A 15414-nucleotide genomic window follows, 5' to 3' on the forward strand; every position below is an offset into this window, starting at 1 on the left:
ATTGGCATACCGAATGGTTTCAGATTTAAGAAACATTGCTTTCTGTAGCTCATTTCAAGATCCGCGTAAACTTGAGTTTTATAACAAATCACTTTCCATCAGACATCATAACAGGAAAAACTCTATACAAGAAAATTATATCCAATTTTCAATTTTTTCATATATCTAATTGTATCTTTTATCTCGAAATATCAATTTTACAGGGCTAAATTAAGATTCCAAAGAAATTGCATCAACGGCGTAGCTTTAATCATTTTGCAATTTTTGAGGTTAGGTTAGGTCAGGTTAGGTTAGGTTGTGTTAAACTGGCTGTTCCGGGGTCACTTTGAATATAGGGTGTTGTGATACCGAAAAAGGATTAACCATGTCCGTGTACTACTCCATGAATTATTTAGAGCTGTTTACAAACACTAGGAGCGTTTTGACGTCAACGGATTTCAGGTCGGAGCGACCGTCAAAGAAAGGCAGGCTCAAGTGGGTCCACCTCCTCGTGGCAAGAGCTGAGCAGTGACGGAGAAGATGAGACTTCTTTTCTTCCTCCTCCTCACTGTGACAACACCTGCTAACGTCATGATACACTGTCAGGCCCAAGCGTTCAGCGTGTCTGCCACCTAGCCGCTGTCCTCTAGTAGCCACAAAAATTTTTCTAGTAGAGGCTTTTGAAATGCCCTTTGTTATACCCTTCATCTAAGATTGGCCTTTATTAAGATATCCTCTTTAAGGAGCACCTTACAGTTCGCAAATGGAACTCTTGAGTAAAAATATATGTATAAATTTTTTTTAAGCATATATTGGCGGTCCACGTGAGACACACTTTGGCCATAAGCCCCATTATGTTATCATATATGTGTAATTAGTTAAACTAATATTTTGCTGTGACGGCAGATATCGAACCCGCTCCCCTTGGCATCCTACATACGGAATGAGTTACGCTTTAACCAACTCAGCTAATGCCTTATTCCGTATTTTAAACACAAAATAAATAAAAAAAATGAAGCCGCTTTGACATCAACTGTTTCGTGACATTGCAAGCTTTGATACTATAAATCCAATAGACAATAATCCTGGAAGTCGAATTTGCGATATTAACCCTACAAATGTAAAACTAGACTTCATTCCATGACAAAATCGGGTCACGTCACTATTGGGTATCTTTCTCTTTGTTTAATTAGGAGTTTTAAATATTCGTATCTTGTATACAAGTAATGATTTTAAATAACCAACTTCACTTTTCTATTCGTGAAGTGAGAATTCTTCATCTGAAGTGATAAAATAAAATTTAGTCCGATTCCCTTATACTTGCTTAAACCAGGCAAAAACCAAATCACCAGCAAAATGCTGACGGTACAGGGCTCACATTACAAGAACGAATTTTATAACTGTTACATTTTCAGTTATTTTGTCATTATCTGATTTTTAACAGATCGATAAAATTATTTAGCACCGTTTTCTGAGTGCCACTTTGTCAACATACATAATATTTAGAGTGAAAACGATATAGTGGGAGAGAAGAGTAAAGAAATAAGTTGTCGTTTGAAGTTTAGAGAACATTCGTTTCCTTTATCACCAAAGTTTATAATTACTTAAGATATCATCAGCTCAGAACCTTATAAATAACGATATGGCGACACATCACACAGAGAATATATACTTTATACTTACCTACCTACTTCAAGTCTGTTCTCCTGATATGTAGAGAGGTATGGTAGAAAGAAATCCAACTACTCTGTGATGAGATTGTTATAGAGAATGAATGTGAATGAATGGGTGTGGGGAGTACAAAGTCAAAATAGGAGTGAGAGAAAAGATCGGGTGTGTATTTAAATATGGATAAGAGAAAAAAAAAGAGGAGAAACACAAACTAAATTAACTTCCTTCTTTTTACTTAAGTATTTATATAATTTGTGATGTAATTTATATTACGTTTGTGTTATATTACTTTTAAGTGACTTATTTTTAAGTGCACTCAAATAATAAACTTGACGCTTCAATTTATACACTTGGTCCGTTCGTTGCGTACAGAACTGATTTAGGTGCAACAAGCGCAAAAATTTATAACTTCGACTGTATACTAACTTTCACGCTTGTATAATAAACTCGATACACTAATCGTTTGTATCATATTATGGTAGTAAGAGTGCTAAGTTTAGACTTGTGGTTGAAATTATTTGTACCTTATTTGCAACTTTGATGATGTTATAACTTCATGAATGTAGACGAAATATAAGATAAATAAAATTTTTCGATACTTGCCTTGGTTTTTGAAATATCGACAGCTAAACAATTAAACAAAATTTTCAGTTTTCAAAATTTTAAAAATTACTCCAGATATCGACAATTTTTATTCTTACTTTTCGTCTTATAAGGTCAAGTTATACCATAGTTCACCACCAAAATTGTGTCCTCACTACCGGGATTGTGCCACACATCCTTAATTGGTCGGGCACAACGGTTTTTTTTTGTTTTCAATAATTTATAAAGGTTTTAACTATAATTTAAATAATTTTTTATTTTTATTAATTACCACTGTCCAGTTTTGAAGAAATCTATGGAAACATATCATCCATCTACCATTTTCCCATAAGACCAAAGTTAAATATGTCCATTTTTGAAATCATTTATTTATTTAAATAATCGGGTAACCCCCTCTCCTGAAATTTTCATAATTGATTTAGACATATTCAAACATCATATTAAAAAAAATCAACCCTTTTATCCAAAATTGCCCTGGCGCTCGTACATCCTTAGGCAATATTTATAATTACAGTAACTTTTAATTACGGGTTCCTTCTAATTTGATTTGATTCGTTTTTACAGATATACCGGGATCATGATCTTACCTTCCAGCTTAAGCTTTTTAGTAGCGATAGCATAAATTTATTCCGTCGAGAAATGTAAATTGGTTATATTTATTTATATTTGTATCTTATATACACACAAGTTTAAAAAATGATTATGAAAAAATATAGAAAAAAAATGTTGAATAAATATTGTTTAAGAAATTACATTATTTTTAAACAGATATTCTTATATTCATAAAATGAACTAAACAAAAAATAAATAAAAAAATAAAAACCTCTCTTACACGAAAGGCGTTATATTCATTAAATCCGTAAAAAAGTAATATAACATTGCGGCAAAGAATATATATATATATTAAAATTATTATGTATTCAGAATAATTATGAAAAAAAATACTATACTTGTTACTAGACAAGTATATTGGAAGCCATATGGAGAATTGGTAAACATGCATACAAAATAGTCCAGCAACCTTATTTAATTATAACAAAATTGCACATAAATTATAAATTTAAAGAAACTCTCGACACAAAATCGGGTCTGATCGATTAGTTTGTGGGATCGCGGCTCTTGAACGGTTAACGATTTGTTATAAGTAATTTGATAGAGAGTGTTCCTAATCAAGCGTTTGAAACTTACCACCCCTTTTCTAGTTGTTTTTGGTATAGAACTCTTAATTCGAATTTGAAAGATAGCTAATAATACTCTGTATCAAATTACCTTTCCAGCAAACAAAACTTCAAATCCGTTCATTCGTTTAGCATCGACGATGCAATAGACAAACATACAGATACAAAGACGTTTTAAACTTATGACACCCCTGCTTTTATTCGGAGGTTAAAAATAGTTACTTACGATACAAATAGGTTAAAAGCATTATTAACGTACGACTGTGAAATTTGCACAATGAGTGTTTAGCACGAGTTGGTCAATCGTAAAAGTACGTTAATAATGCGTTATCGCTCTATATCGTACAAAACTTTATCTACACCTCTAAAATGTGAAAATAAACGATAATTATTATTTCAAATTTGTAAAGTAGAAAATGAAAAAGTTACTATTGGAACTCAATTCATTTCCGCCTTATTGCGGGAATGAATTCGTTATCACAGTAGGGCAGTAGCTACTTTTACCACGCATACTGAGCGAGAAAATTACTCCTTTTCTTACGGGTGTAGATAAATCTGTACGTAGCTTCCTAAGCATTGTTCAAGGGAGTAAAAATCATAAAAAAATCTATGTCACATTACTTCCATATAAAGATAAATAAAAAACCGTTTTTCTAATATTATGTAACATATTTAAATGCAAATTACAAAATTAAAAAAAATTTATCACGTCAAATAGTATCCTTGTTTACGTCAGGCGTTATAAAATACGTCAGGCGTATTTTTAATATGAAATCGCTAGGAACTAGCCCATTTGAAAAAATCAATTCCTGAAGTCCTCCCAGAAGTTCCTCGATGCCATAAACAGAAATACGATACCATAGACAGAAAAACGATGGTTTAAACAAAAAAAAAAGTTGTGGGGGAAGGATCCAGTAAAACGTTTTACTGACTTTTAGGAAAATAAGTTTAGGAATTATCTATCGAATGTGTTATCCCTCGGAGTGAAAGGGCATTAGTCTTTAAACGATTCAATTGAGATGTTCGTGATTTTCATGGATATTTGTACGATATTCCCAAATAGTAGCCTTTTTAGCCCATTAATGTGATCGGAAATAATTCATTCAATCATTGATACTTAACATTTCCAAAATATATTTCCTGGATTTTAAAGAGTTTTTTTTGTGATTTAAAACAATAGAATGTTCTAAGAGGTTAGAATAAAGAGTAATAGTAAATGAACTTCTTGCAGTTTATTATTTGTGCAGTTGTCTTACAAAATGTTTAGTATACGACATTTTTTTTCATTAAATATTTAAATTATAGTTTATATATACGATGCAAAAAAACTAATAGAAATAACACAATTAGTCCAGTCATGATTTAAGATTAAAAAGTTTCTTACAAAATTTATTACCAACATAAACTAAAAATGGAAAGATAATAAAAAGAGGACCCTTATTAAGAGCTCTCTTTCTAGGAAAAACATTGGATGAGAATTTCTCTCTCCTCAGAACCTTTAAACAATTGTTTTTATCGTTCAACCTGGTACATAGCTTGAGTTCATCTTAATCATATATTATTTACCGAAATTCGGAGACTGATTATTGATTCATTTAAGAAGAAAATTGAGAATGCATCTAGATGTTTTCTCTTAGATGCTTAATTAGATTGTATTATTTTATGTTGGTGAATATTAAGATGGAAAAACTCTGTACTAGTTAGTATTTTCTACTAAACAAAAAAACCTATATTTTTATTGTATAAAATAAGAGAGAATATACTCACTTCTCGCTATGCTTCGCCATGCTATAAAGTTACATTACATGCAATAGAATATTTATAATTTTTTTAAATAAAATTATGCATACATATAATTATTCTATTTTAAATAAATATGTTGTACATAGAAAGATATACGTTCAATATACATTACATAATATACCGAGGTAAATTATAAAACATGTTTGGTTTGAACTCAATAAGGCAGTCATAAGGAAGCTTAAAAACAAAGGAAGTGGTCTACGGAATGACCATGCCATTAAAACAGTTTATTCTTACATTTGAGTAATTTTGTTGACAGTCACTATGGTTTTTAATATCCATCTATTTAATCAACGCCACCTAAATTCAAGCCTGTTATCGTAATTAAATCTAAAAGCCACTGTTTATATATGTACAGTTTTAAATTTTTTAAATGTAAAATAGTATAATTCATTGAGTATATCAAAAAAGATGGCCATGGATTGAATTTAGCTAAATTTTTATAGAAATACTTAATTGATGGTCCAAAATGATACTCAAAATGATTGCGCTGCAAATATATCTTTATAAATTATAGCTCATGTGTTATAGTGATGCATGACCTATATTATTGTAGAGTTAAATTCAAATCCATTCAGTAGCTTTTGCGTAAAAGGGTAGCAAACAAACAAACAAACAAATAACCTTACTCTCACATTTATCATATATATTCTTTCCTAAAAAATATATATTCTACACTATATATTCTTTGGTTTTTTGAATATAGGGATTCTTTCCTAAAAACGATACACAATAGGTTAAATTGGATTCACCTAATACAACTCGGTGAATTTACCGTAAATGGATTCGAAATTTAATTGTGCTCGCTGAGCACAAGATCAAAGGTTAAGATCGATAAATGTAATTGTAACTTCGCAATATTTTCTTCATTGTGTTTATTTCATACAACAATAAAACAATTATTCTACTTGTTCCCTAATTTGACATATAATTTGTGGATTTTATTGTTATCACTTCGCGAAATTTTCCTCGTATTTCTTTATTTTGTATAATAAGATTTCCTTTTTGCTTATTTTTAAAATGCTGTCACGTATTTTTAGAGGTTTGATATAAAGTTTATTGAAAAGAACGCATATTTTACACAGACCTTGTGTTTCTCAAATAGACGTATATCACATTGTAGACTGCAAGGAGTAATTAAGTATTTATATATATTTTTATAGGTTGTATTGTTGTTTGTCAAATTCAAAGATTTTATGCTGCTTGTCACATCCAATAGCGTTAGATCTCGTTTCACCAGGCAGAATTTTGGGCTAAGCGATCTCACTATAGAACTGTGATTTCCACTGCCATCTGAATATTCTAACAACGTTAGTGTTTTATGTAACTGTTGTTAAAACACATCCCCAAAAATCGTTTTTACAACGAAGTGTCATCATCGCATTTAAGAAATCAGTTTGGTATTGTATACAAAGTAAGGTGTCAAGATATATAATTTTTACACTTCAAATAATTTATCAAAAGTGAAATATTATTTGATATTACTTAAATGTAAAAGGATGTTAGTCACAAAAGATTTAATAAACAAAAAAAAAAAAAAAAAAACTGAAAAACCTATTTTCAAACACTTCGTAACACAAAGTAAAATGTAAATAGTTTTTTAGTGAAAAGTTAGAATATATTTGTTTGCATCATTACATTTGAAGAAAAAGGAAGACGATGGAAAAAGATGTTTTCAGCCTTACTGTTCAGTCTAGAAAGCTGAATAGACTGTATATATAAGTGTATAATAAAGTATACAATAGTAATAGTACAATTGAGGAACATTTACCCTTCCTTATGTTGACTGCAATTGCTCTAGTTGCAGTCAAAACACATTGAATGGAATGAATATATACTTGCAACAAATTTAAAACATACACAAGAAGAATATAAAAGATACTATAAAAAAAAAACAACAACAACAAAAACTAAAGAAACGTTATGTTCGTTTCTTAAGTGGGATATGAATTCAGTAGGTATACAGTTCAGTACCATACTTGAAAAATCATCACCATACTTAAATACAACTGAAGGGCGATCCCATTTCCATTTTCTATGTTTGCAACGCTGTAATTAGTACAGTAAAAGATGATAGAAAAATCGGCTAATAAAGGAAAAAGAAAGAAACCGCTCGCATTTTGCAGTATTTCGCAGACCTCATTGAATCTGTTTCTTATGTGTCCCATATCATTAGTGACGCATAAGTAAGTGGCGTAAATGTTTCTGTTAACAAACAATAAATTTTTAATTCAATGAATTGATCAATGTTAATGTATACTTAAAAAATTAGTAATTAGTTATATGTATAACGTATACGTCATTCAAGTTGCCTATTTATTAATTTTGTAAGTTTACTTTAACATTAACCGTTCCATTGAATTAGCAATTAATTGTTTATTAACAAATAGAAACATTTGCACCACTTGCTCATGCGTTACTAATTATATTTGTCACCTAATAAAGGTTTTAGCAAAATACGAGCGGTTTATTTCATTTTCTTTTATTTTTAACATCTTTAACTGTACTAAATTTAGAATGCTGTAAGTTTTTTCGCTTGTTCCAAACGTTAAATGTTAGCCTGAAACAGCTAAAAAACGCTCAACGCTCAAAATTTTTACTTGTTCTACAGAAATAACAATTCTGTAAGATCCTTAGGTATATAGACTTTTACGGGAGGGCTAGAAATTATTTAATTTATAATTGATAACTATAAGACTATAACTAATTTAGTCGTCCTAGTGAGCAAACAATTCGCATCCTTATGAAAAAATTCTAGGAAACTGTAAGCATTGGTGATTGGGTAAGGCATGTGTCAAATTGCAGCACGTGCATTCAGCTAAGAATATGCCATTGCATTTTGTTGTTGAAATTTCTTAAGAGTCGCGTCTATATCAATGAATTTGCAACGTTGGAGATCCTTAAAGCTAACATACAACAATTTATAGGCGAAATAACCCCATGAAACTGGCAAAAAGTCACAGAAAATTACCTCAAACCAATAAAACGCTGCGGAAATCATACCTGCAACCTCCCAGTCTAAGTAATCAAACAGGTAAAGGTGATTGTCCACTCGGCCATTTTAGCCGATTCCTTTTCATTTTAAATGGTATTAATATTTAACAAATAAAAATATAACTAATCAAATGATATACTTTGTGTGTGTGTGTGTGTGTATTTTTTTTTTTTTTTTTAAATTAAAAATAGGAAACTCAATTTGGATCAACTTTTACTTATTTAAAATGAAAATTTTTTTTTACTATAATATTCTTTTGTATAAGTGGTATTGAAAAGGATGTTATCTAACGAGTCGTCAACATGCTTTAAGTATTTCATACTTTGTTATAAAATTTTCAAAAAAACTGTGTGTATCTAGTTCTAAACTTTGCAATATTTTTGATTATTTTTAAAGTATTTTCCATAGTAGAACTAGACAAGGTATACTCTTATGAAGGTGGGAGTAGGATAGGGACATTTTCTCCCTCTCTCGTACGGTACCCAGTCACCGCCATATTGCCTATTTGTTGATAGTGTAGGCGTTGAGTATGTTTTGTATGCATTTACAGATCCTACCGAACAAGGAGTGTATTTTGACATATTTTGACCCGCTGAATCCGAATTTTCAGCTTGCTCATCGCTCAAAATGGAGGGAAACTTGTTATAATCAAATTAATTGTTTATACGGCCATAGCTCCTAAACTATTGAAAATTTAGTTAAAAAATTTCGTACCATTTTTGTTTACATGAAAAACCAAACATTTCCGTTTTTTTTTTCGTCTTGATAGGACCAATAGAAGCGAAGATATGGTAAAAAATTGAAAACAAAAACGATAATGCATTAGGTCGGTGCGAAGCGCTTGATTTGTCACGGTCGTAGATTGGTCAATTAATAAAATTTTGTACTTTGGTAATCATTTTAAAGATATGAGTCTATATTTTGATGTTATGCGCATAAAAATACGTTTTATGAAATAGCAACGAAGCAAGCACGATTCATTGGAAGTGTTAAGTTTTCATCATTTTTACGGCCCACTTTTAGTTTATAATTCGAAAGCGAGCCTTTCGCAAAAGAAAACCCAATATAATTATTTATGAGAAAATTGCCCATTTGTTCAAGTTTAAGAATCTTTTTGTACCTATGTATTCAGCGCCTAGCCTTTTTGAGTATTTTAAAGAAATTGTATGTTCTCCAAATCAATTAACCATAATTTTTCATATTTTTGCAAATAGTGGAAAATGTTGTGAATTATGCGATTTATGTAGAAGACATAGCTGAATGATTCTAGTATAAGACGAAGTCAGACCAGTTAATGAAACTATTGTGAACTACTGTGAAATTGAATAAAAAATAAAATGTTAGAAACGGAATGTTTTAAAAACCACTCAACATTTGGCAAGTAAATAAAAAGAACTTAAAACAATAATAAAAATATTATATTTTTAAATTAATTTCATATGCAAATTTAAAATATTTTTGTTTCGTTACGAAAAATATGTAGAAGTAAACAAAAACCATGTTTTCTGTCTTCATTCTATCAAGAGAAAATTACAATTGAATGATCCTTTATTTAGAACCACGTTCTTTTATTAATTTTATTTTTATTTTTTGTTAAACCGCAGTTTAAAAATTTTAACAAAAATTTTAGGAATTCCCATAAATCATAAAATTATTCTGAAAATGGCGAACCTTGCAAGATCCTTATATAGCCAAATAGACCTTTTTGATGAAAAACAGAAATGCTTTTTGTTAATTTTTTATGAAAATATAGGCTGAGTAGAGCCTGTAACTCGAAAATTACGCATTTTTAACAATAAAAACACTATGAAAAAAATTGTAAGAAAGCCACAATATTTGAGATAATTTAAAACGCTTTTTTGGCTCCAGCGCACACGTGATCTGTGTCGTCAATTCGACAAGCAATGACAATAAAACAGTGTCAACATTCGTATAAATATATCGTTAATATCAACTTTAAAGGGGTATTGTCTATATAATATCATTTCTGAAAGTGAAGAATAAAATGCCACCAAAAATCAACCCAGAACACTTTTTTCTAATAGACATATCCTTTGGAAACTTTAGAATAAAGTTTTTCTGGCTATTTTGAAGAAGTATTAAGGCACAAAACACGCCCGATATATTTTTATGCGCGATTTTTCATCGTCAATATTGACCAATTTATCTGTCATTGCCTGTTTATTTCATTCGCAATTCGTATATTTATAATAATTAATGAAAGGCAACTGACGAACTAACGTCACAGCGCCATTCGTATAACTTCGTGTGTTTCCGGATCGTTTTCGCCAATTTGAATTTTAAAGATTTTCATTGTCTGTTTTCTCGGTCATATGGCTCCAAAAAAATAGGGGTAGGGAACTAGCCCATTTATCAAAACATTTACTTTCATTAAAAAAAAAAAATGTGAAAAAGGTCTATTAACAATACCCAAATCTCTTAAAGTATATCAAAGTTGTGAAAGTGAAGCTTTAATGTCTCGAACTCACGGGGCGTAAAAAGTTTCAAAATGAAAAACTTTATTCGTTTAAAGGTTATAGGTACTAAACAAATTTTTTTCGGCGGCACGAAGCTCCACACAGTAAAACATATTATTACATATTCAATTATATTGTTAGCTGATAAAATCCCGTCTAGATATATGAATCAATGTATAATAATAATTAATTAAATTTTCAATTACGTACATATTTATCTATCCAAGTAGCGTGAATGACATAGAACTATAGATTTATATAAATATAAAAGAGATAAAACGATAACAGTGGGGAATAATAAACATAATTAGTATACATAATAAACTGGCCTTTGATTTGTAATAATTAACATTATAAATATTAAATAATATTATTTATTATAACACTTTAAGGTAGTAGGAGCACCAAAGCAATTTTAGACTTGTAGTTGAAAATATTTTACCTTATTTTCCACTTGATGATTAATTTTGTTATAACTTCATGAATGTAGAGGATAAATAAGAATAAAAATGTTAGATACCTGCCTTGGTTTTCCAAGTATCGAAAGCTAAATAATTAAACAAAATTTTCGATATTTTGAAAATTATTCCATACCTCGAAAAATTTTATTCTTATGCTCATACATCCTTAATTAGTCGGGCACAACGGTTTTTTTTTCCAATAATTTAATAAGTTTTAACTTTCATCTAAATATTTTTTTTTTAATTTCACCCGACTAGTTTTGGAGAAATCTGTGTAAACATGTCATCCATCTACCGTTTTCCCATAATACTACCAATGTTAAATACGCCTACTTTTGAAGATATTTTTTTATTTAAATAATCGGGCCCTGTCACTTAAATTTTTAAGATTGCGTTAGACTTAGCCAAACTTCATATAAAAAAACCAAGCCTTCTATCCAATGTTGCCCAGGTGCTCGTACATTCTTAACCAGATATATTGTACAGTTCGTCACATAAGTGACAACCAATTATTAGACTTCAACACACGGATAAAAATTTCCCCGGTTACAGCATCGTTACCTTTAAAGTGAATGACTTATTACTTGTCCACGAAGGTTGCTTACGTGAACAGTATGAAAGTCACTATTTTTAACCCTCAACTAAAAAGAAGGGATAAATTGAACGTCTGTGTATCTTTGCATCTGTGTGCCTGCCTGTAGCATCGTTGCTTCTAAAGTGAAGAAATGAATTATTTTGTTTTTGTTTAAAAGTTTTTTTGATCGACAGAGTTCTAAGCAATGTTTTAAGTGCGAGCTTAAGCTTAATAATTAGAAAAGAGGTGATGGAGTAGATATATGTTCTTGAAACATATCTAAGAACACTCTAGATCAACTCACTTTTCCGAAAAACAAAAATTCAAAATCGGTTCATCCGATTAATAACTACGATTTCACAGATGAATGAGTGGAGTGGTTCAGGACTGTTTTTCTATCGGAGATTCTTTCAACTGCTTGTTTATACCCACAGTAATATAGCATTACAATGTTGGAAAATTGAGAGTTAAAACTAAATACTTGAAAATGTTGTATAAAGACAGTTTCATTAGCTTAGATAAATAAAGCATTTTCTACTTAAAAAAAATCAAAGTTAAGTTTTTCCATTGGGATTATATTTATTCGGATTCAAGAAATAGTCTATGAAAAGCTCATTGCAAAACCATGTGGTCAAGGGTCGAAAAAATAGTTTTTAACAAAATTGTGTGTGTGTGTGTGTGTGTGTGTGTGTGTGTGTATGTATGTTCCTTCGGTTATGCCATTAACACGTGACTGGGCTTATTCGACGCGTAATCGCGTATCACAGAACTGAAAGAGCAACATTAGATGCGCCGTTTTATAATGGTAATAAAAAACCTAGAAAAAACTGAATAAACAGAATCTGAAAAGTGGATAAAACACTTCATTTATGGAGATGGAGATAATGATCGTTCCAGCATAAGCACATGAAGGCTAACAAAACTTTTTTTAAAATTTTTTCTCTCCCTCTGGGAAGTTACTCTTGTGGACTACAGAGGTCGCACTCACACGGCTTCAGTACTACACCGACTATGTACTGCCAATTTATTGAATTTGTAATTTATCTTTTTAAGATATCTAAAATAATTCTAAGTTCTTTAAGCAGAAATGAATTGAACACAGGTCATATTTGTATGATGATATAGTAATGTTATAAATATTATAAATAATTTTTTATTTAAATAAATTTTGTGATAAAACTAATAAGAGTAATAATAAAAATTTAATTTTAAATAAAATAGGTAATATTATAATCACTTTTGACACACGAATGCAGTGTAACCACACTATGTAAGAAGCGTCGCGTCACTGTTTCATATTTAACCACAAAATAAATAACATTTTTCATTAGATATTACTAAACCCTATATAAACAAATGCATCATAATATATTTATTTAATAATTCATAGATAAATAAAATATAATACTAATAATAATAATAATAATAACAATAACATTAATTCTAGAATCATCTATGACACGAAAATCTCCCTTTAATACTATTATTATGTGTATTGTTGTGTTGTTTGTTGAATGTTACATTTTAGTTTAAAATGAAAATCTAAGGGGATTGAAAACTCTAATTCGTAATATTTAATATTAATTATGTTATTATTAAACATGAGAAAATACTTCATAAAAAAATTATATATCCATACTAGCGGCCCCGACGGACGTTGTCCCGTAAAAACGTAACTCCAATTCATGAATACCTATACTACGTTTAGCCTGTCCGCTAAACCCATCCCGCTAAACCCCAATTTAACTCCTATTTATTGGAGTGGCCTGACCTTTGATAGTAGAGCTCGCTGCGCTCGCATATGGCTCTAATAAATGCCTATTGACAATACCTGAATACTATTAAAAATACATAGTACACATAGTATACATAATGTGATATGATTTATATGCGCTCCCACCATTTAATGAAATTTCATTTTTTTTTTGGTACGGAGCCCTCAAAAACAGTTGTACTGGACCAAATTAAATCTAAACCATTCTCGAATCTCCACGAACACACACAAAAAATTTCATCAAAATCGGTCCAGCCGTCTAGGAGGAGTTCAATTACATACACACGCACACAAGAAATATATATATTAAGATTATGAAAACTATGAAAAAAATGTAATAACATGAATTTGCGTTACTTTTTGTAATTAAATTTAGTATCACGTATAATAGGGGATACTCCTGATTTCGAATTGGCCATATTACCCATAAAAATATAAAACTGGACTTGATAACATGACAAAATTTAAAAGTAAAATTAAATTTGATTAATAAACGAAGAAGTTATAAGCAATCAAAGATTGCAGTCAAAGGTTGTCCATCTCCTTTTAGCAAAACAAATGACTAACCAACCAATGGTGTTCTATCTTTGTCGTGGCTGAATAAATTTTTTTTGTATTCTGTAACTATTAAAGTTATAAGAATATGATAATAAACGAAGTTTATAAAAAATTTTATTGAGTGCTCAGCGTTTACTTGACAAGATGCTAGATCTAATGATAGAAAATGACAAATAAAATGAAACAGAGATTTATTTCTTTTGAAGATAAATGAACGAAAAAAAAATGATATAAATTTGTCCCATCTTAAAATAGTACGAGCGCCAATGCAAGTTTAGACTTGTGGTTGAAACCATCTGTACCTGATTTTCAACTTTGATAATGGATTTTGTTATAACTTCATTAAAGACGAAAAATAAGAATAAAATTTTTCGATATTTGCCTTGGTTTTCGAAATATCGAACGCAACATATTAAAACACAACATATTTTCAATTTTCGATATTTTGAAAATTACTCCATATATCGAAAAATTTTATTCTTACTTTCCGTCATATATTATCAAGTTATAACATAATTAATTCAACATCCAAATTGAAAATATATATTATTTTTAAAATTGTGTCTCCAATACCGTGCAAATACACCCTTAATTAGCACACCGGGTTTTTTTGTTTTTTTTATTTTTTTCAATAATTTATTAAGGTTTAACCATAATTTAATGAGTTTTTTTTTGTTTTTAATTTCCACCGACTAGTTTTGGATAAATCTATGAAAACAGATCATTTTTCCGAGAGACCGATGTTAAATATGCCTATTTTTGTCATAAGTCATTTATTTATTTAAATAATGCCTCCAAAAATTTTTAGAATTGATTTGACCTAGTCGAACTTTCTTTGAAAAAATCAAGCCTTTTATACAAATTTGCTCTGGAGTTCGTACATTCTTAACCATTTTACTATCAATACTAGAAAAGCGCGATGTATGAAATCTAAAACATTTACTTAAAAAAGTGAGTAAATAAAAAAATTATTTAATTTGGTTTATCAGAAGTCAAAAGTCTTAAACATTCTATATAAACACATACAATCCTCCTTATAAAATTTAATATGCTAGGAAATTGTTTGATTTTTCTACATAAATAAGTTTTTTTAAATGTTAAACTTTGTAGTACTTCACAGACAAAACATAAGAGTAAACATTTTCATGCTAGGTATTAATTATGAAATTTCGAATATAATCTCTCAAACGATATCCTAGACAAAACAAAGATTATATGTTCTAATACGGATTCTCAAACTTTTTACTAAAAGATTGAGAATGTGGTCATTCATAAATTACGGTATTTAAAAATCCTTTCATGATCTTATGTGGGAGAGGGTATGTAGGTAAACCGTGAGGT

The sequence above is a fragment of the Chrysoperla carnea genome, chromosome 2 (assembly GCF_905475395.1).
Source record: "Chrysoperla carnea chromosome 2, inChrCarn1.1, whole genome shotgun sequence".
Classification (NCBI taxonomy): Eukaryota; Metazoa; Arthropoda; class Insecta; order Neuroptera; family Chrysopidae; genus Chrysoperla; species Chrysoperla carnea.